This window comes from Myzus persicae, unplaced genomic scaffold, assembly GCF_001856785.1.
Source record: "Myzus persicae strain clone G006 unplaced genomic scaffold, MPER_G0061.0, whole genome shotgun sequence".
Lineage (NCBI taxonomy): Eukaryota > Metazoa > Arthropoda > Insecta > Hemiptera > Aphididae > Myzus > Myzus persicae.
The window spans coordinates 132,641-154,227 of record NW_019102455.1 but is presented as its reverse complement, the minus strand read 5'-3'; the positions used below and the strand labels follow the sequence as shown (position 1 = coordinate 154,227).

At 33.3% G+C, this 21,587-nt stretch overlaps 1 protein-coding gene across 6 annotated transcripts in view; it reads right to left on the bottom strand.

Annotated features, from left to right (window-relative positions):
• The window catches only part of LOC111032176 (potassium voltage-gated channel subfamily H member 2), a 128,799-nt gene that overhangs the window by 22,334 nt on the left and 84,878 nt on the right, over window positions 1-21,587 (bottom strand). The window lies entirely within an intron of this gene.

Genomic DNA, 21,587 nt, shown 5'->3' with positions numbered 1-21,587 from the left:
ATTATGGCGAACAAAATTACGTCCACGAAAAATAAAATTAACAGTTGTTTTCTGATTTTACCTTTTTATTCTAGGTATTTTATTTTTCATTTTTTAAGACTAATGCGATACTCGTTACTGAAAAATATAATATTTGCAAGTGACTCTTTGGTAACGTATTTATCATTTTTTTTGTGTACAATTATTAGATACCTACACTGTCTTTAAATTTAAAATTTAAAATTAACTAAATAGTATGTTATAATTCGTTCTTCCTCTTAATTTTTTTGTGCAATAGTTAATTTTCATTTTCATTTCATGTGTTCATATCATTTTTTAACTATTATAGCCAATTTGTTATACATAATTAATAAGTGTTTTTTCGATCATGTTCAAAGTCCTAATTATTTGTAGTGTCTGTCATTTGAAATTAAATTGCGATGTGCTCAATTGTTGAAATCGATCCGACTAAATGTCATAATTGGATGCACATGCGAATGTGCCTGATCCCAGATAATGCTGAAATAACAGATTTTAATTACCATTTCAACAAACCCAGTTGAAACTTCGTGACTTTCCTGATAACATTGAATGCAGTGCTCATAACGTCATATAAAATAATATATATGTTTGTAGAGAAGTGTTTAAATATTAGTTATTATGTTTACTTACTATGCAAATATTGTTTTAATTAGCAACTAAATATTGTTGATTGTTATTATTGCGTATATAGTTGCCAAATTTGAGATGTATTTTAAACGTATATTTGCATTCTGATTTTATAATTAATGTTTCAAAATGTATCATATTACTTATAAACGTAACAGGGAGGTAGAAATATAAATTCTGTGTACTAGCTATTTTTGTTGTCACTGTACAAACATAAAATCATGATTGATTAAAGTTATTATAATTAATAAAACATTAAAAAAATAATTAATCACGAAAGATTTTATACACAAGCTGCACAATTTAAAATACGTGCCGTAGGTCATAATATTAAGTAATTACAAAAACCAATACAATATATACCTACTTGGTACTTACTGTAGCTATAAATAATGTATAATAATTAACGTAACGTCATTAATAATTTTACACATTGTTTCTAGTTATTTTGCTGGTATATTAAAATATAGTGAAATGTTATAAATTAACTATACCTATAACTATATTATAAAGTATATAGGCTAATGGGTTGGTGAATAAGTTAAAATGTATACTGGATTGTGTACATCTGTTACTCGATTGTGATATAATATAATATTTGGGTATTTTACTACCATTTCACTCGACGATGGGCCTTTGCATAACGATATTTAATTAATTGTGTATGTAAAAAAAACAAAACTAAGCAATTACTGAGGTTGCCTTGCGTGTGAACATCCATGTCCCTGCGACGTAAAATGGTTTGAGCTGCCTCCCCGTCAGATTATGACGGATCCAAAATAAATAATTATCATTCTTCGAGAAGGGCTGTCATCCGCAGATTATATATTATCAAATCGTGATAATACGTCGTAATAGCCGGCTTGCCAGCTGTTTGTTTATAAGAGTGAAGAAAAGTTATACGTTTAAAGGAAGAAAACTTTTATCCCTTTAGTGCTTTAGATAAATTGTATGAAAACTCTGATCCCGTTTTTGGTAAGCCTGTATACAACTTGTATATAACACAATATTGGATTAAATATTTTAATTGGAAAGTTCAAGTTGAAATTGCTCCGAAGTATTATAATCTAATTTAAAGAACATAACATGTTAAGAAGTTCGTAATCCCAAATTAATATAATTTTACAGGGATGAAATATTAAGTTTATTTAGTTGGCAGTTGCGGCATACTTGCTGAATAGAATCAATAATGATTGCTGATAAATGAATACTATATGACGTTTAAGTTATGCTTGGTAATAGTTGTGGCTGCCAGAATATTAAACGCCGTGCACTTAATTAAATAGATTGTTAAATAAACTTAAATAATATATTATTATGATAAACAGTGAATTCGCATCAATATTAAATAGTTTGGTTACTCGTACGAAAAGTATATATCGTGAAGTTTGCGTTGTATTAAACATTCAAGTCATATTGTTGGTATAAAATTATTAAACTTTATAACACTGTATACACATGCATAACATAAGTACATGACTGTTAAATCAAAAGTTTATCTATACTTTGCATGATGAAATTGCCTAAGACTGTGGACACAACTCATAAGTAGAAATTCCTTCGTAATGTTATGAAATATAAGTTTTTTTTTTATAATTTCGAGTGAATTAGATATTATTATGACAAATTAAGACCTTCATAAATTACACGAAACGTATCAATTTTCATTTAGCTTATGAAACGAAACTCTACGAGTCTGCTTTTAAAATAAAACCGAGATATAGGTAGGTATACACTATACACTATTCCTAACAAACTCGAAATGTTATTTAATATTTTATCATTTTCAGAATATTGCCGGTTGTAGATAGTTAATAACTGTGTTTTTTAAATTAAAATTTATCGTTATTTTATTTTGTAATGCGATTTAAATAAAAACTGATCGTTATATTATTTAATAACTTTACTGTAGAGAGCTAATTTTTGTAAAAGGTATCTGAATGGTGGACGACTGTAGAGCGCCCTGCAAGTTCTTATGTTCTTTAATTTAAAACGATTTTGTAAAAAAAAACTAAGCGAAACTTTTCTTTCATAATGTACGTATTTTGTTGGGTTAGTTGAGTCGTTGTAGACACGTTTAGAACATAAAAACACAAAAATATATGTATAGCAATTTAGTAATGGTTCAGCTGTTATATACTACATTTCTGTTTTGAACTTGATGTGTTTACGGACCAACAGTCTATCGACTTCAGGTGCGCCCATAGCAATAATTGCTAGACACATTTAGTTGTCGATTAATGTGAAAGGTGATTTTTAAATGACGTATAATTCTAGCCACTTAAATATTTATTCAAATTATTGTTTTATCTAACCTAAGATTATACGTTTAAATCGGAGTTACTTGATATGATTTATCGATTAATATTTTTACGACTTTATGGTACTGAAACCGTCATAATTATTTTAGATGAACGCATAACGTTTTTTTAAAGGGAAACTTTTTTACTGAGGGTATAACCCAGAAAAATTTGTGACGAAATTATGCTCACGACACAACATTACCATGAATACGAAAAATAAATAAAACATAAACCATATAAATCCAATTATTACTATTATTTTTATCTATTTAACAAAAAATAGTGTTTAATAGTGAGACGGACCGTCGTTTCAATATTGCATACCGGAATAGTAAAAATCAACATAATTATACCTAAAGTCAAGTCAGTTCATGCAGCTTTTGCTGGGAGATTGTTCAATTTATAAAAAGCTATATATTATCACTAAAAACCACGAAAGGAGTTCATACGCACGTGTTTGTACACATACACACACACACACACACACACACACACACAGACACGCTTGTTTTTTGTTAGTATGAGTCGTTGTACAGCACTTAAGCATTTAGGTATAATTATTATTGATTTTCAATGAGTTAGGTACGTACTATACAATACAGTAATTCAATACTTTTCAAATTTTAATACATAACCCATTAGGGAATGAACATATTATATACGTATAGTACCTATATGTACTCGCGAGACACAAAATATTATATCGGAACTGTTTTTGTACTCATCATCGAATGTAATACAATACCTACCCTAAACATGGGTGCAGGGCATGTACCAAATAATATGGTTTATTTCTGGTTTTTAGTGATATATTAAACCGCTCCACACCGTAAAGGTTTGCTGCAGGTTCGAGTGTTTGTGAATAAAATAATTTTACCTTCATTCGATAAATTAAACCTGCAGGACTTCGGGCACAGGTAACGGCGGTGGTACATATACCTGTATACCTATATATTATAGCTTCGAAAAAATACTGTCTGGCCATACTCAAAAAAGAAAAAAAGCAAGCTACTACACAATATAAACGAGCGTACCTCGGAAGGGAGGGATGACTATTATATATTGATTGAATACCCTTCGTTGTCATCGAGAGTTCTGCGGCACAAACACAATGCGACTATAGCGTTCGCTACTAATAATAATAATGGCCAAGAACAAACGGACTAGACGAAATATGTTTTTCAGCGATCAAAATCGATATAACGACGGACGGGCTCGTGATGAATAATAAATATGATATTCTAGTCGATAATATGCCGACGAGTAATCACTTAGCCAGCCATCTCGGGGGCGTAGAAATAATGTCGAACTTCGAAATCTTTATTATCCCCGCTTTATTGTTAGAATAATCTAACTTAGGTTTTTAAATATTGCAACGCACAAAAGTTTCTCGAGCATTATTTATTTACAACGGCACGCGATTCGATGGGATTTAATTGTTTGTAGTCGAGCCCTAGCCGGACACGGCGGCGTTTTATGGACACATTATACAAGACGTATCTTTAGCTCGTCGAAGTGATCCCATAATACGACGGTATCAATCATATTAAATAAGACTTATTTTATTTAATAAGTAGTAACGGTAACGAATGGCGATCGTTCGGAGCAAAACTCTACCAAGGTTATAATGCAGTTTTCAAAAAAAAGAAAAAATCACAGAATTATTCTTCAGTAGGCGCAGTAGCAGTGAACCGGCTATCTCTATATAACGGACACCGCGTACATGGGAGTTGGACGGTGTCCGCTATCGGGAGTGCGTAAACGAGGAGGTTTCGCCGTATCGGTAACGCGTGTATTTAGCAATGACCCAAATATTAATGTCGTAATATTATGGTATATATTGGTATGTATACACACAGAGTTCTGCTAAAACGAAGGTTATTATTAGAATCGAGTATACCTATACCTACCTCAGTGCCGACGAAACTCGCGTTGTATAATATATTTAGTACGTGTGGTAGGTATGACGTATATAATATTATGTATACGATTTTTCGGTCACGAAAATCGTCAGAATGTTTAAAAAATAATATAACTTAATGGTTTTTTAGCTGCTAATAATATGTTTTTAGTATTTAATAGTAATAATAATAACAATATGCCATAAAACGTTACACACAGTTTCGCAAGTTGTTTTTTTATCGTTTTAAATATCATCTGCGCATATATCGTCGGGATCTAATTTAAAAATCTCTTCAAAAAGCACTTTAAACAGATATATTATAGTATATTATATTCGTAATATTATGATGAGTATATATATAACACATTTCTCCATAAAAGAGCTTTATAGGTGTAATCAAATTATTTATGCTATCCGCTGCGAGTAGTACTTGATTATCAAAACACGAAACAAATTTGCAGCACTATAACTCGGAACAGACGAGCTCCATTCTTTTTAATGAAAGCACGGGGGAGAAAAAATAAACAATTTGTAATTTATTTTTTTTTCAAATGACTATTATACAGGTACCTACCTAAACATTATACCGGCGACGTTTTCAAAATGGTAAACAAGTTTTTAAAATATAAGAGACACGACGTCGCGCGTACAATTATTAAACAAAAGTTATGATGAAACTCTAACGGCATAAACCGTTCATTACCTACCTTATACCTACCTACCAGCGGTTTTATCCTGCGCTGTTGTGCTTTTCGCGATATTATGAAATTTAAACGTTGATACCTCTTCGCGTATTTTTCCTCATATTTATACGATAAATAACACGACGACGCAGACAATTTCTGTCTGTTCATTTGCGTGGAGGTAAAGTATTACGCTGGTATTTATTTTTTATTTTATTTTTTCATACCGCCCTTCCAAACGATCGCGCATTTATCAAATTGCATTACTTACATATAATATTGCTCTAGGAATTTTTTATCGTCTTACACGATAACTCGTCATCACCTCGCAACAACATAATATATTTTATGTCGAGGGGGTGTTCTGCAATTTGTGCAGAGATAAGTATCGCGGTTTATTCAGGGGGAAAAAAACATATTATTTTAGTTCGACGAAACAATAATACAGGTAATCGTATTAAATCCCCATTATTTTTTTTATATTATAATATTATCGCGCGAGCGTTTACCCACCTAAACTACCCTCCCCACCGGTGCTGTACCGAGATTTTCCGGTCGCTCTTGGCCGTTTACGGAAATAAAATTATATAAATATTGCGGCCAGAGCATTTTTCGAGAAACGCGCACACATTATTATATTGCCAAGTAATTTATTTTCGGATTACACTCGCGACGGTAATATTTCACATATTATTTTTATTATTATAAATCGTACCGGCAATAAGCCGCAGCGGGATCACGATGTTTTCAACGACGACGACGACGACGAGGACGAGGATGATGATAATAATAACGGTCGGATAGAATAAATAATGACGCGATATCGGTTTTAAACATTTTATTTTGTATATTTTTATGGATATAATATTGCCTCGACGAAGACGGCGGCGGCGGGCTGAAACCGTGAGCTGCGAGTCTCTGCAGGTCGAGTGTGTGTGTTACACATGCAATTTATACCTACACAGACGTGCCCGACACACTGCAGGCTGCGGCGAAATAGGAATAACCGATAAGGCGAGTCAAAAGTTTGAATAATATGCTCACACCAAAGTTGTCGCCCACGATTACGCGACGACTGCGCTTTTAAAATATTATATTATATTATATCTCACAAACATATTATTATTATTATTATTATTATTATTATTATTATTACAGTGCATACACCGTAGTGATATTTAAGCCGCCGGCGGGCTTATCGTAAGCTTCAATATTATTATTATTATACTCGCGATGAACTTCCACTAGGACGCGTACGAGCTGCAAATAATAATAATTATTATAACAGTTAGTAGTATTATTATTATTATAATAGTTAGTATTGTTATTATTTTTATTATTTTAGCAGTCGGTATAGCGGTATCGTCTCGCCACATTAGAGGCACCCTCTCCCCAAATAAATCTAATTTGGACCAGTCGACCGTCGATCCAGCGGCGGGGATGAGGGGAAAAAATTTGTACCATCCCATGTGAGCCACACATAACTATAATATATGGCTATAATCCGATTTGCGTTCGATCTGGCTCATATTATCTCGTCCACATAAAATGATTTAAACCTGTTAGAGCAGAAAATTTGGAATTTTCGGAAATTTACTATATTATAATTTATAATATAATATGTAATATGTACTTTAAATTTTTAAATGCTCCTTAAAATGTGCAACTGTTTAACGTTTACAACTTGACACGATGCTATTGGAGAATTGAAAAAAAGTATTTTCGTTTTTTTTGAATAATAGTTTTATTGATTTATCAACAATAATTTTTATTTCAAGGCTCGTTGAATCGAAAAAAATCAAAAAATAATTTCCCTACGGAACATAGAATAATAAATATATAAATAATAAATTCGTACATGCATTCAAAACTGTAATCTGGCATCGTGGTAAGTGCTTAAGCCATACTTCCACTTATTGTTCTAAAGCCACAAAAAACAATACAATATGGTGCTCCGACATCCTTATCAATATAGCACACCCAGGTATCTGTGTTAATCACGACGAACCTGCTCAACCGAACCCACTCTAATCGAACTCAACTCGGAATGAAATATTATGAGTACCAAGGGACCACGGGCTTAATAATATTATTATAATGAAATTATTTTCGATGTACATATTATCTAGGTAATGATCATAATAATATTATTTTATAAATTATCGTTGTTTTTTTTTCAAAATTGTTTTCACTCGACGCGGAGACGCTGCCGTTAATGCAGCTGCGGAATAAAAAAACGCCACCCCCTTTCCACCACCACCGTCTCGAAGTTCACCAAGTACTCCACGGGGGTTGTGAGTGGGTTAGGGGGGGGGGGGGCTATGCAACACAGAAAACGCCCCGCCCCGTTCGCGCCCCCGGACGCTCGGCAATCGATACAGATATATATATATACATATACACACGATGAGCGAGAATAATATTATATTAAAACTTGTTAGTGTTATGCCGTTATCAGCGCGTGTTGTTGCTACAATATATTATTGTCGTCTTAATCGTCGTCGTCTCTTCAGCCCCGAAGGGCTGTTTTTCGCCGAAGAAATCGGTCGAAACCACAATACGATAATATCTCGTCGGGAGACCGAACGATTACGACGACGACGACAAAACGGAACTCTCAGCCGACAAGTGCGTAAGAGGCGCAGAACCATGATAATATAATATTGTATATTATCATCATCGTACTTAGTACTCGGGTCGCAAAACTCGTACAGCGTCGAATGGCGGTGGGGGTTTTGGGAATGAGAAGGGGACGGGGTTGGGGGGCTCAATCACAATAAACATTGTGAACATGGTATAGCTAGGTATTATAAACAATGGTGGGTATAGGTACTATATCATAATACTACATAGGTTCTACAACAATACTATGTGAGTACCGATGTCAAATTTCGTTCTGGAAATTGTGGAAAATGTCAATATTTTCCACCGTTCACGACGTTTATTTCATAATTTTGGTTTGATTTACTGGAAAAATTAAAATTCGATTGAAATAATAATAATAATAAAAAAGAGTTTAATTAAATTTATCGTTTTAGAAAACTGCTTGAAATTAAAAATATATGCAGATAGGGTTTCTAAAGAGTTAACTAAGTGAAAAAAACCCGCCAACATCATTAGACCTAGCTAGAAAAATGATGTATTTCAACGCCATTAAAAAATAATCGTTTCTTAGGTTTTAGGTCATCTAACAAAATCGATATCGTTATAATAATATGATCGATGATCGATTTACAACGAACGTATGATTTTCGGAGGATCCAATTATCGTAGGGGGGGGGTGTGGGGTAAACGGTTTTACGTTCGTGGTACCATTGGTGGACGCTCCGCGTTGATCTGGCGACGGTTGTGTTCGGGGAAATCGTTGGTGGAGGGGGGGGGTCCCAGAAACCGGTTTCTCGCGCCCAACACCCCGGCTGGAGCCGCGTACCTGAGCCGAAGTCTTGCCGGACACGGAAGAATGGGCTGACTTGGACGGTGACTTGATGGCTAACCCGCCGTTGGCCGAGCTCTTCTTCCGGTCGGTCGATGTCCGGCCGTCGGCCGACGAACACGACGATGGCGGCCGCGACGGCTGCTTGACGAGTCGCAGACTGGTCGCCGCGCCGTACGCGGACCCGTCCCTCGGCACCATCGTCACCACCACAGAAGCCCGGCGGCCATCGCCACCGCCGCCACCGTCGTCCCCTCGCCGCGGCATCAGAGGCATTTCCAGTTCGTCGCGGTCGTCCCCCATGGCGCGCCGCGGACCGGACAGCCCGTCCGGACGGCACGTCGTTATAAATACTATATTATACTGTAGTTATACAATCGGCGTCGAGTTATCGCTCGCGTACGTCAAGCTCGAGCAGGTGTCGCGACAGCCTGTGCGTGTGGCGCGGTGCACTTTCGGCGCGTTCAGCGCAGCAGACGGCACTCACGCGACCCGACGCCCGCCGCGAGAACCCAGCAATGTGTCCGCCGCGTCGCGAGCGCGAGCCTACCGCTTGACGGCGGCGGTGGCGGCGGTGCTCGTCGCGCGCGCTCGCCAGATTCGCACAGTGTGACCACGGCGACCGCCGAGCACGGTAATCGATCTCCCGTGAAACGATGACCACGGGGACTAGGGCAGGGATTTTCATGTAATCTCATATTTTCTATGGTGTTCAAAAAACTTCAAAGGTGAAAAATTCGTCTTCGAGTGTATCGTGCGATGATTATATTCAATTATTTTTATTCTGCATTTTTCGACAAACCCAACTTTGTTGTTGGCTTGTTTTTTGGGCATTTTTCAAGTCCTATTGTCGAAGGGGAAGTGAAATTATTGTTGCACGAAATGTAAATTGATGTAATACGAATGAACATAATATTCACGGAGGCGCATAATATTGGTCAGTCGAACGTGTAGAATTCATGCGATAGTATCGTCACGTGCACCGTTTTGAGCAATTTTAATATCTACAAATAATTAAAGAGTTAAGAGTAGATAACAATACTGCCATTTAAGTTTCGTTCATTCTTTGTTGTTGCAAAGTATTTTCTTAAAAAAAAAATACCACTTTACATATAGCTATGCACGGTTCCGTTATATTATTTTCTTAAAAGCGTAAAAATTATATTTTTAAAAGCGTTTTTTTAGTGAATGTCTTGAGATTTTAAAGACATTTTTGCATATTTTTTTTTTTAGGGCATCAAAATTGCAAACCTGGTGACTAATGACAGCCGCTGCTGACACGAAGCTCCACGACACTTTTACCTTTGATATTTTCATAAGACTTGGATAAATAATGAACGTACACGGCCGATTGAGCTTTTCGAGCATCGGTCGGCGGACTTACCGGGCCTTAAAGTGCTGAATAAGTCTATCCGGCTTTAACTGTACGCCGTTTAAACGTCGCCGAGAACATAATTAATAATAATACGTAATGTTATATTGTTGCAGTCGTCGTCGTAGTCGTAATGCAATAATGTCGTTAGGAACGTGTGTGTGTGTGTGTGTGTGTGTGTTTGAGCAGATCAGTTTTGTCGTAAAAACGTGACCAGGCGGACTCGACGCGCGTTCATAGTTTTCGCTGTATAAGTATTTCCTATACACTGCTGTGCTTCGTTTTTGATTTTCTTTCGCCGCTACACACGCCATTAATATAGTCCATGGCCCGAGCCTGCAGCGTTCAGAATATATATTGTGTGCGTAATTTAAATCGGCCTATACACACTCTTGGCGTGGGTAATCCTGCACCCACCGAGCTTAAGCCCGCCGTAAGAATCCCGAAACGCCCACACGCTCACCCACCCCGCAAATATTTCCTCACTCGACTTTGTTTGCAGTGTGATAAATATTAATGCCTACGTGTTAATCGCTATTTCTGGCCCCCTCCCCGCGTCACGTTTATCGGTATATTTTACGTCACTGCGGGGGCTAGGCGAAAATAAAGAAAATAGCGCATCTGCGATCTTAGGTTTTCAGCGCGGACGCCTGTATTTTCATCGCTCTTGCGCGGAGACGACCCTTAATGATTTCGCGACCAGCTCTAACGGCCGAGAATAAAGAGGACGCTAAACAACGTTTTATACCGATCGCATAACGTTATTATATTATATCAGTGGGTATTGTTAAAACGCATACCCACACACACACACACACACACACTCACACACACACACACACTCACGCACGCGTAGTATAATCTAGACGCCGTGTCGCCCGCAATAATGCGAACGGCGTAGGTACTATATATTGGCACGGTTCGCACGTTTTTAACACCGATATTCCGCAACGGTCCATTACCGGTAGACTTTATAGGACCTAATATTATAGTCTGCAGTCTGCAGCATTGTCGAGGACTTTAGGCGAAGTGTGCGTTTTACGAACGGATTGTCCATTACCATCACGTTATGCATATAATTATATTATACAGGGCGATTGGCCCGGGCGTGCTCAACCCGATTGGCTTCCGTGACGTAACGATGAGTCTGTTTAAATTCCGGTTTTCGGAATTTCTAAGCACATCCGAGTGCTATAATATTATTTCGTTTTTTTCCATACCGTTTAAGGAGTGTCCCGAGGCGGTACGCACTTCTTTTTTCAAACGAAAACCGATCTTTTTTTTTTTATTGCAAATTGTTAAGCAGGCGATTTTTTTCCAAAACGTCGATGAATCTCAACCATTTAAGTGTATATACTTGTATACAATTCGCACGAGTAGTTTCCGAACTGATAAAATGTTTGAACTAAAGATAATTGCACTTAAAAACGGTTTCACAAAAATATAAAATAACTGATGCACTATTCCATGCTGTAGCTTATTGCAAATATTATAAAAATGCTAATATTAAATATAGTAATATTATACTAACATTTTCATCATCATAGTCTTAAAACCCGTTTCTTTCAAACCCATTAAAATTTCCTTAAATCAGTTATATCCTAAGCGACACAGACTTAAATAACTCAAAAACTACACTCGTTTGAATCTCGATGTGTACACTTACAGCGAAATTTTCGAAAAAGTCGTCTGCTTAAGAGTGATTCTCATTTTTTTTTTTTAATTCGCCCATCGCCACGACATATAAGTACTCCGTTATTGGTACCTGTAAAAAATCAAAGTTCTGATATGCAAATACGGCGGCCATTAAGTATCGGGAATAAGTATGCTCAAATCGGAATTCCGATGCATTCGTTATTGGAAGAAAATAATTTGCGGTGAGCATGCTTCGTCCAATCACTCTGTACGCAGACATAATCGATACGAAGCATATACAATATGTGGGTATATTATAATATTAAACTGCACGTTTTTAGCACATCGCGATCGTATTAAAATGTATTTCGGTTCGAACTAAACGTTTTGCTATTGTCGTAGCACTGTACGACACGGATTCAGAAAATATCTGCAGTCATAACGTGAGTATTTTGTTAGTAATAAGTATCTATTTAATTATTATAAAGTACTGTGCGGCCGCGTTTAACCTATTTTTATGTTTATATCAGCGCACGTCGCTATTATATTATAACGTCTATTGTGTTGTTTTAGAACGCCATCATCGTTCGATGGTTTTATCGTCGTTTTAATATTTTTGAAGATGTACAGTAGTTGATAGCGGTTCGGTAATCGTGTCGGGCGCCAATCGCCGACGAGTGAATAAGACCTTAAAACAAAAGTTTCCCGTGGTAAATACTGTATCATAATAACGTATTATACGCTCGTGTATAGTAATTTATATTACTGAAGTTAATAGTGGTTCATTTGTCGGTTCGTTTATCTCGACCGGTTAAATTCGTCATTCGGACTACAAATGAGACTACATCATATTATACGCGTGTAATCGCGACATAAAATATTGAGTGAGTTATTCCGCAGAATAAGAAGAAAGAATGTACGCAGAAAAATAGAACACATTTGTTCAACACCGTCATTATTTTGGTTGATGAATATAATATTATTGCAGACGTTTGATCGTGTTTAGCTGCGAGACAGGATTGAGCTATCAAACGAACCACCTGTTTACTGTTAAGATACATCGTAAGTTATTACTCCAATCCGTCGTATATACGATGAGGTGTGAACATTATGCTCGTGAGTACTACAATATGTTTTGTACATATGTCGTATAAATATGATATAATACATATGGGTATGTATAAATATTATGCAAACGGTTCAGCCTATTTGTAATTCTATGTTCGCTCACTAGCTCTAGTTATTTTTAAACGACAATAATATCATAAAGTGCACGAGACACAAGACAAAGGTATAAAATATGTAACTTTGTGAAAATATAATATTTAGTACCTTTTCTAGAATATTCTGTTTGACTGAACTAGTTTTTCCCGAGTTTTATATTTATTTATTCATTCGTTATTCAAACATATTAAGCACACTTTATATTATTTCTTAATGCGGTTCAGAATCTAACTACAGTTTGTGAACAAATAACCGAGTTAACGATTTCATAAATATTACATGAATACAACGACGAAAATCCTCGAGGGTGGTTCGACATAAACTTACAGCTGAGATAAAAAAAAACACGTAACGGACTCAGTACAATATAGGCGTAGAAATAATAATTTTGCCCGAGTCGAATCAACTGTAATATAAAGACGGTTGAGTCGCCAAAACACATTAAACGAAGAATAGTTTGAGCTGAACACAAAAATTACTATGACAGCTGCTTCAACATAGTGGTCCCATATGGACTGCGAAGTTTAAAGAAGTACAAGATAATTCGTACGCATTGAGCTGGTAGATAATATTCGGTTTTCTTTCGAACGACTTATTGCTGCTAACCCATCGCTTTCCTTCTATTTTCATTATTTTTAGTGAGTAAAGTCGTGTTTAAGTTCGAACCCTCTAGATCGCGCCAAACGTTGTGTCTACGGGTAAAAGGTTTATACCATCGCACTGTCTATATGTGTTACAGTTTTGGCATAGATCGTTTGTTTTAATTCGACAGAGGCAAGTTTGTCACATTGTTTAACATATAACTACTCTCAATTACCTTCCTCGTCATTTATTATTCCATACGCTGTTATGTATTGTTCTCGAAATCTGAACAGTAAGATGGTAAGATACTAAGATGTACCATTGCACTAATATGAATTATATAATACGGATATATTATTTTTTAATATTATTATTAGGTAATCGCCTGTAATTCGTGCCACATCTGTTAGAGACATGTCGACGCCGAAATACGATTCGAGTAGTATTAAATAATAATAATACGTAATGCGTGTACATTTTTTTTGAATAGATAACACAATTTATAGCGCTGTACGGTAAATTGTTACATAACTAGGTAATTATATTTAACAAAAAAAAAAAACTGTTCATTAAGGTGTACACACAACAGTTTTGCCCACTGTCATTATTTTAATGAGACTTTTATTTTTAGCATTTTGGAAAACGGTACTGCTAGAACCTATGATTAAATATTTTTCATGGTGAAAGGTACATTTTTTTCAATTCAGTGTCGTAATAACTATCATTGTTGTACACAAAATAACAATTATTTTATATCTATGATAAAATATTGTGAGTATCCCCGGTAATGTAAATACTACCCAAATTGAAATAATGTTTTGTCATTGTACAAGAACAATAAGTATAAAACTGCGAAATCAAAATGAAAATAACTATTAAATAATTTGTTTAATCTGGTGACGGTTGAAAAAAAACGAATTCTCATGAAAAGCTTGATCAAATATTTAAATTAATTGGTTTATGGTTGGGATTATAGTTTTTACATTTATTTATCAATAAACATAGTATATTTTATGTATAATAAATATAGTGTGGTTCTGATAAACCAACGACAAGTAAGCTCAAAACTCACAATATTTTCATTTAGTTTAATTTATATGATGTTTACAATATTTTACATTTCACCTCCACACATACATCAAATCATAATTTTTGTATAAATTGATTTTAAAAATACAATGGACTGTTTTTTTTTAAATACATCGACTATAAAATATATATAATGTATAAATAACCTATATTGAAATATAACTACTACTATATTGTAGGTAGATAAATCCGTTTAAAATTTAGGGCGATAACAAATGACAATGATATGTAAGTGAAAATATGTACCAAAATAAAGTGACTTCTTTACCACTCCGTAGTATTCTTGTCTCAACTTTAAGTGATTTATTGCTGGTAAACGAATAGTTTATTATTTATATACCCATACATCAACAATTCCATAAAAAAAAATATAATATCCTTTTGCATAAATCTAAATAAAAATATAATTTACTGTTTTCAAATAGAAATAATCAGTTTGACAACTTTCTGTGAAATGACGATCAAATATAGAACAATTATAACAAAAACTGCAATAAAAAAATTATTATAAATGTTCAGAGAAATACTTCTAATAATATAATATGTATATTTTTCTTAAGGATAAAAAATGAATTATTCATTAGTTTTTAAATGAAAACTTTATGTAACAAAAAAAGTATTTTAAGTTATACATTTTTAAATACTACGAGTTTGTCATTTGACGATACACCCCCCTTTTTTTTTATAGAAACAATAGTAAAGAGTTCTCATCCAGTAGTTGTACTTTTAATTAAATTAAGTTTCAACTGTATCTCAGATAAATGCAACCAAACATGAAACGTGTGGTTCAAAGTTAAACATCAAAAATTGATTATGATTAAATAGTTTAATGATTCGTGTTTTTTTTAGAATCTAAATATTAAACACAGAATAAAATATTAAAATATACCCTTGGCCTATGCAATACATAAAACAAGTTTATATTTTGATAAAGATACCAATTGTTAATTCATAATAATATTTAGTGGCTTGGCGTGGCGCGTTGGCTGCTACCAGTCGCGGAATGCGACTGGGAGTAAGTAACGTCCACAGCTACTAGTTCCCGGATGGGTGACCACCCGGGTTCATAGTAGTTAAAAACCTTGCCACACAAACACGTGTGTTTGCTAACTACCGTAACAACCCTAACAATCGTAAAAACAACTTACCTTACCAACCTTACCCCCACCACAGTTCATAACCCCTACAATAGCTAATGACCTTAGTCGCCGGGCTTATGTTCAATAAAAAAAAAAAAATAATAATATTTAAATCATAGTAATATTATTTAGTTTTAGAACATGAAAATGGGGAAACACGTTGATCGTATGATATATAGGCTTGGTTACTTTCCTTCGTATATTAATGGGGTTTGTTTTGTTCGAATTCTCGTGGGATGAAAATGCATTTGCGTATAAACAACAATCCTAAAAATGTATGTTAATTACAATAATTCTATTGAAAATGTTGATCAGAGGATGGTACCTACCTATACAATACCCGGGCAACACAAAATTACTCGCGAGTATGACCGAAAAAAAAACTCAATTACCTCAGGTCGATTTTTCTAAACAAATGAAATAACCTTAATATGTTTCTAATGAAAAATAATTACAACAGAATTAACCAAGCTCACTTATATAGTAATTTATTAATTATGCGAAACAGTGGAATTATTAGTGTTTTGCGCAATACCTGCAATGTCAATCTTGACACACACTGGCGTAGTCCCACACGTCGTTTCCGTACTCTCATATTTAAATCATTGATCAAATTGCGTACCGTTGTATTCATTGAAAAGTTAAATATTTATATATTCGTTGCTCAGAATAATTATTAGTTTACGTAATCACTGCCATACGATAACGAGACGTGCATTTATTTATCACGTTTGAAACGGAGAGAGTAAGTAGGCAGTAAGTAATAACTAATAAATAAATATTTGATATTAATTTCTGGAGGTGCATTTGGGTTGAACAGACATTAATTAATCGGAACTAACACGAAGATCCGTGTAATCTGTAAAGTATATAATTCAGGGGTGCCAAATCTTTAATTTCCTTTAATAAATTATGGTTATTTTTTTTTTCCAACTCCCAATGCGATCACTTATTAAATTGTTATTTATTATCATTGAAAGATATATAATACACATTTTTAACAGTTTAAAACTGACGAAAAATAAAGCTATTGGTTGAATTAATTTATTCGAAATAATAATGCAAAACACCTTAACAGCTAACAGTAATCCCGTTGTAAAAAGTAGATTTTTTGTTACAACAGTTTTTATATTTTTTTCTTGAATAAGGTCTGTATGATAAATTCACGGATAAAAATATTACAACTTACAGTGTTATCAAAAATAAATCATGGTATTTTATACAACGACAACAGCATACTATCGACTTGAAAACAGTGATATCTATGTCAATAATTGAGAAACCGTACGTATAGAAATGAATTATTGTGCCCGGCGATTTCGAGGAAAATTAATAATCATAATAAGGTCACCCCAGAGTGGGCAAAATATGTACAAATAACATAAAACAAGTAAAGAAAAAATGAATCGAATAATTTGGGGTAAACATCTGAAACAAGAATATCGAGTAACGACCGAGGCAATATTATTGAGATCAAACTGTGTATCTTAGAACCTAGGAAAAAAGTCACGATCAGACCAAATATCTATACCGTATCTTATCCCAAGTCCTTCGAAAGGTAAATATATAATTGAATTTTCAGTTTACCTTCTCCTCTAATTTCCACCTAGTTCGAGCTATCTGTGACGAAAGATCTTTTATAACATAGTAAACAGTCGTTAAGTAGTAAATTGTGGGTTACTCAAACCTTTATATTTCGATGTCTCAAATGCAAACATTTCTCCTTCAAACACCATAACACTTAATTATTGGTTTTTGATGTCTCGGCGTTTGTATTAACTCGAATATTTTTCCTCCTTGAACTTCGAGTTCCCGAGAGTCGACTGCATATTACAACAATAAATTATATGTGGCTTGGCGTGGCGCGTTGGTTGCTACCAGTCGCGGAATGCGACTGGAAGTAAGTAACGGCCACAACTACTAGCTCCCGGATGGGTGACCACCCGGGTTCGTAGTAGTTAAAAACCTTGCCACACATAAACGTGTTGGCTACCGACCGTAACAACCCTAACAATCGTAAAAACAACCTACAGTACCAACCTTACCCCTAATACAGTTCATAACCCCTATAACAGCTAATGGCCTTAGTCACCGGGCTTAAGTTCAATGAAAAAAAAAATATATATATTTTATATATTATAATCGTATTATATTATTATAATTACATTATATGCTTATAATTAAATGATTTTTCATTGTCGAGAATAATAAATACATTTTTTAATTCAATATAAATGGCGATCGGATTCGATTTGCACGAACCTAGATAATATAAACTGTATCAACATCACCACTCGATAAATAATTGTAATCTAAACAAATTAATAATACGTGACGGTTATGGATTATTGAAAACGAGTGTAAACTAAAATGTACAATGTATCAGTCAAATATAATAATAATATTATGTAAAATGCGCTATAGTAGGAGTGTTAATATATTTTCAGTATGACATAATAATATAATATAATTATATTGGTGCAAAAAATATTGCGTAGAATGTACAGGTGTACCTAAATTGCCTATATATGTCGCCGTTGGACCGATGGCCAATGATAATTATCATTCAAACGTTAAATATTTAAATAATCATTAATCAACTAAATGTATGTTTCCGTTATTTGTATGTTACACCTAATGTTAACACGCGCTTTGTTTTTTTGCTACGATTTTCGAACACAGCGCGAAAGCTTAAGTTTAGTATGATAATATTTTCATTTTTTTTCATAACAAGCTGATATTAAAGTGATTTATGCTGATTTTTAGAAAATTAAATTTAAAAAAAGTATTCGTAGTTCTATTAATTTTACAACTTGGTATCGAACTTAATTATTTAAAAGTAATTTAAAAAAAAAATGTTATTTCATTTTTTTTAATATAAACCCCCGGGGGATTAAATTATTTTAAATACAATTTATGAAAAGGATGTATACCGTATTACATAATATTACCTAGGAACGTGTATTATGATAAAATAATAAGTTTATCTAAATGAAAATTAATTATTTTATCACTGTCGTATTCCATTAATTAGTAATACAATTAGGTGTATAATATTTGAGTGTGACAAAAAAAAGTCAATTGTCTCCGAACCGAATTAATATTAAAATCCCAACTTAATAAATTACTATACTGAGCATCTATAATTAATTTAAACATCAAGAACGCGTAATTAAATTGAACATATATTTTATTACATTTGATTGTAATAAATTATCAATTTTCTCCAAAGCGATGAAAATTCCAAGCTGCTGTTTTTTTTTTAAATACATAATTACGTTTTCCCAGAAAATAAGTAAGGGGAAAAAATATCAAAATAGATTAACATTGTTAAAACTTTGAAAGCTAACGCGCGATTTTTTTTGTCTTCTTTTGTCAGCAACCGTAGTTCATTGAGACAAAAAAAAAACATAATATATACATATATTTGTACGGCTTTAAAAGAAAAAGTACGGAAGTGTAATTCAATTTATTCCGATTCTCGCGACGGCGAATTGTCGACAGCTTTAAGCATTCTACACTTAGTAAAATGTGAACCGTTCGTTGATTGTGCATCTGGCGGACAGGTGACGCCTCTGTATACAATTTCAAAATTATTTGCAATAAACTTTCATAATATATTATATATACATTTTATTTTTATGAATATCTAATTATTATATTTATTATTATGCTTTCTATTGAACACTGATACGCCATCGCATTGCGCATTTATATTAATTATATTATAGTATATGTCTTATATGTAAACTTATAATTTTTGGCCGAAGAATAAAATATAAAAATAATTATGTTATCCATACATGATATTTTAATAAATACGTTTAGAATTGTATGTAATATATTCGTACCCTATACATTTTAAGCCAATGTAACTGTAAAACATATTTATAATACTGTTATAGCCTAATAATAATGTTAAAATGGTAACTGTACAATAAGTTAAGTTGAATCTATGTGTTTCAAAAGTTTCCACTGTTAGTATTTATTTGTTTTTTTAATCATGTGTACTAAAATTGATTACTTAATATATAATCAGAGAATAATTGATTCTTTTTTAGAAAAACCATAGTTCAACTTGAAAACAGAAGTTATTAAAATGGTAGACTTTTTTAGTTAAAATTTCAAAGGTCAAGAAAAGATTGAAGTAAAGCCAGAAAATTCTGCTTTATATAATAATTATGATGTCATAATCTTACCTGCAAATCCTTTTTTGATTTATTCGAATACTTGTGTCATTATGCGCATAAGAAGATGATCGTGTAGTATTGTAATCATTCTGAAGTTATATATAATGCATACATGGAATGGAATATACTGGCTTTACTCCAGTCGGTTAAAGTACATAAAACATAAGTTACTGAGATTGTCAACTTTGTTTACTTCGAGTTTTAAAGATCAAGAAAAGCAACTAAACTCCATTCTGTGTATTACTGATTGGATTCAAATAAGTGAAGACACATATAGTACACCCAATAAATAAAAAAAAAAAATTTGAGGATCAAATGGAAAAGAAAAATGAAAAAGCAACCTTTATATAATTGACCATTCATTAAAACAATATCGTTTATTATTTTTTAATGGCTTAGTAATGCTCTCATACAGTAATCGTTCATAATTTTTGGGAAACCATAGTGAATATTATATGCCATATGCGTATTTTTTCCATAGGTGGTGGTGTTGATAAGTATTATTTTGCTCCCACATAATTCCAGGTAGTTGTTGCAACTGGAATTAGTGTATAGCTCAATATATATAATTTAAAATTAATATTATTTGTGTTAGTATGTGTAAATAAATTAATACTACTCCTGCTGACACAACTGGCCACTAACTCAAGTTAAAGTTAAGTTAGATATTTATTTTTTATGTAACATTCTAACTCCACTAGTTGGTTTTAATGCATAATAACCTTATAACATAACAAGTTGAATTGAATGCGTAAAATATTCTAATCCAATGCTTTAAAAACAAAAAGTAACTTAATATTATTTTTTACTGTGAAAATCTCAATTTTCCTAAAACGTAAAACTGCGGATTGTGGATATTTTTAGTACTTCTTGACAGTAGTTGTATTTCTTATCATATTGTAACGAACAGTTTAAACTATGATTATAGGTATAAAAATAGTTGATGAATTAATTATTAATTGAATGTAATACTTTATGTTTGAAGTGTTGAACAAACAGGTTTGTAAATTTATTTATAAAACTATAAAAGAAAATAACTTCTAACTTTTATTCCAACTTAGGTTATTAATCTTACCAACTAAATTTTAACTATGTTGATATTTAGTACATTTCAGAAACTAACTTACTCAAGATTTTATATTTAAGTAACATCATTTTAACAAGCTGAAAAAAATTACTCTCTTACTGTAAATCTAAATTATACACACATGTAATATAATATTATAGTATATCATTCATTATTATAATACGAGCTGATTACAAAATATGGAACAAAATAATGTAGCATTTCTTATGTTCATTTTTCAATTAAAATGTTTAAAAACTATACGTTCTCAAGTCATAATTATAGGTTTGTTATCCACTGATGGTTAGAAATATTTTATT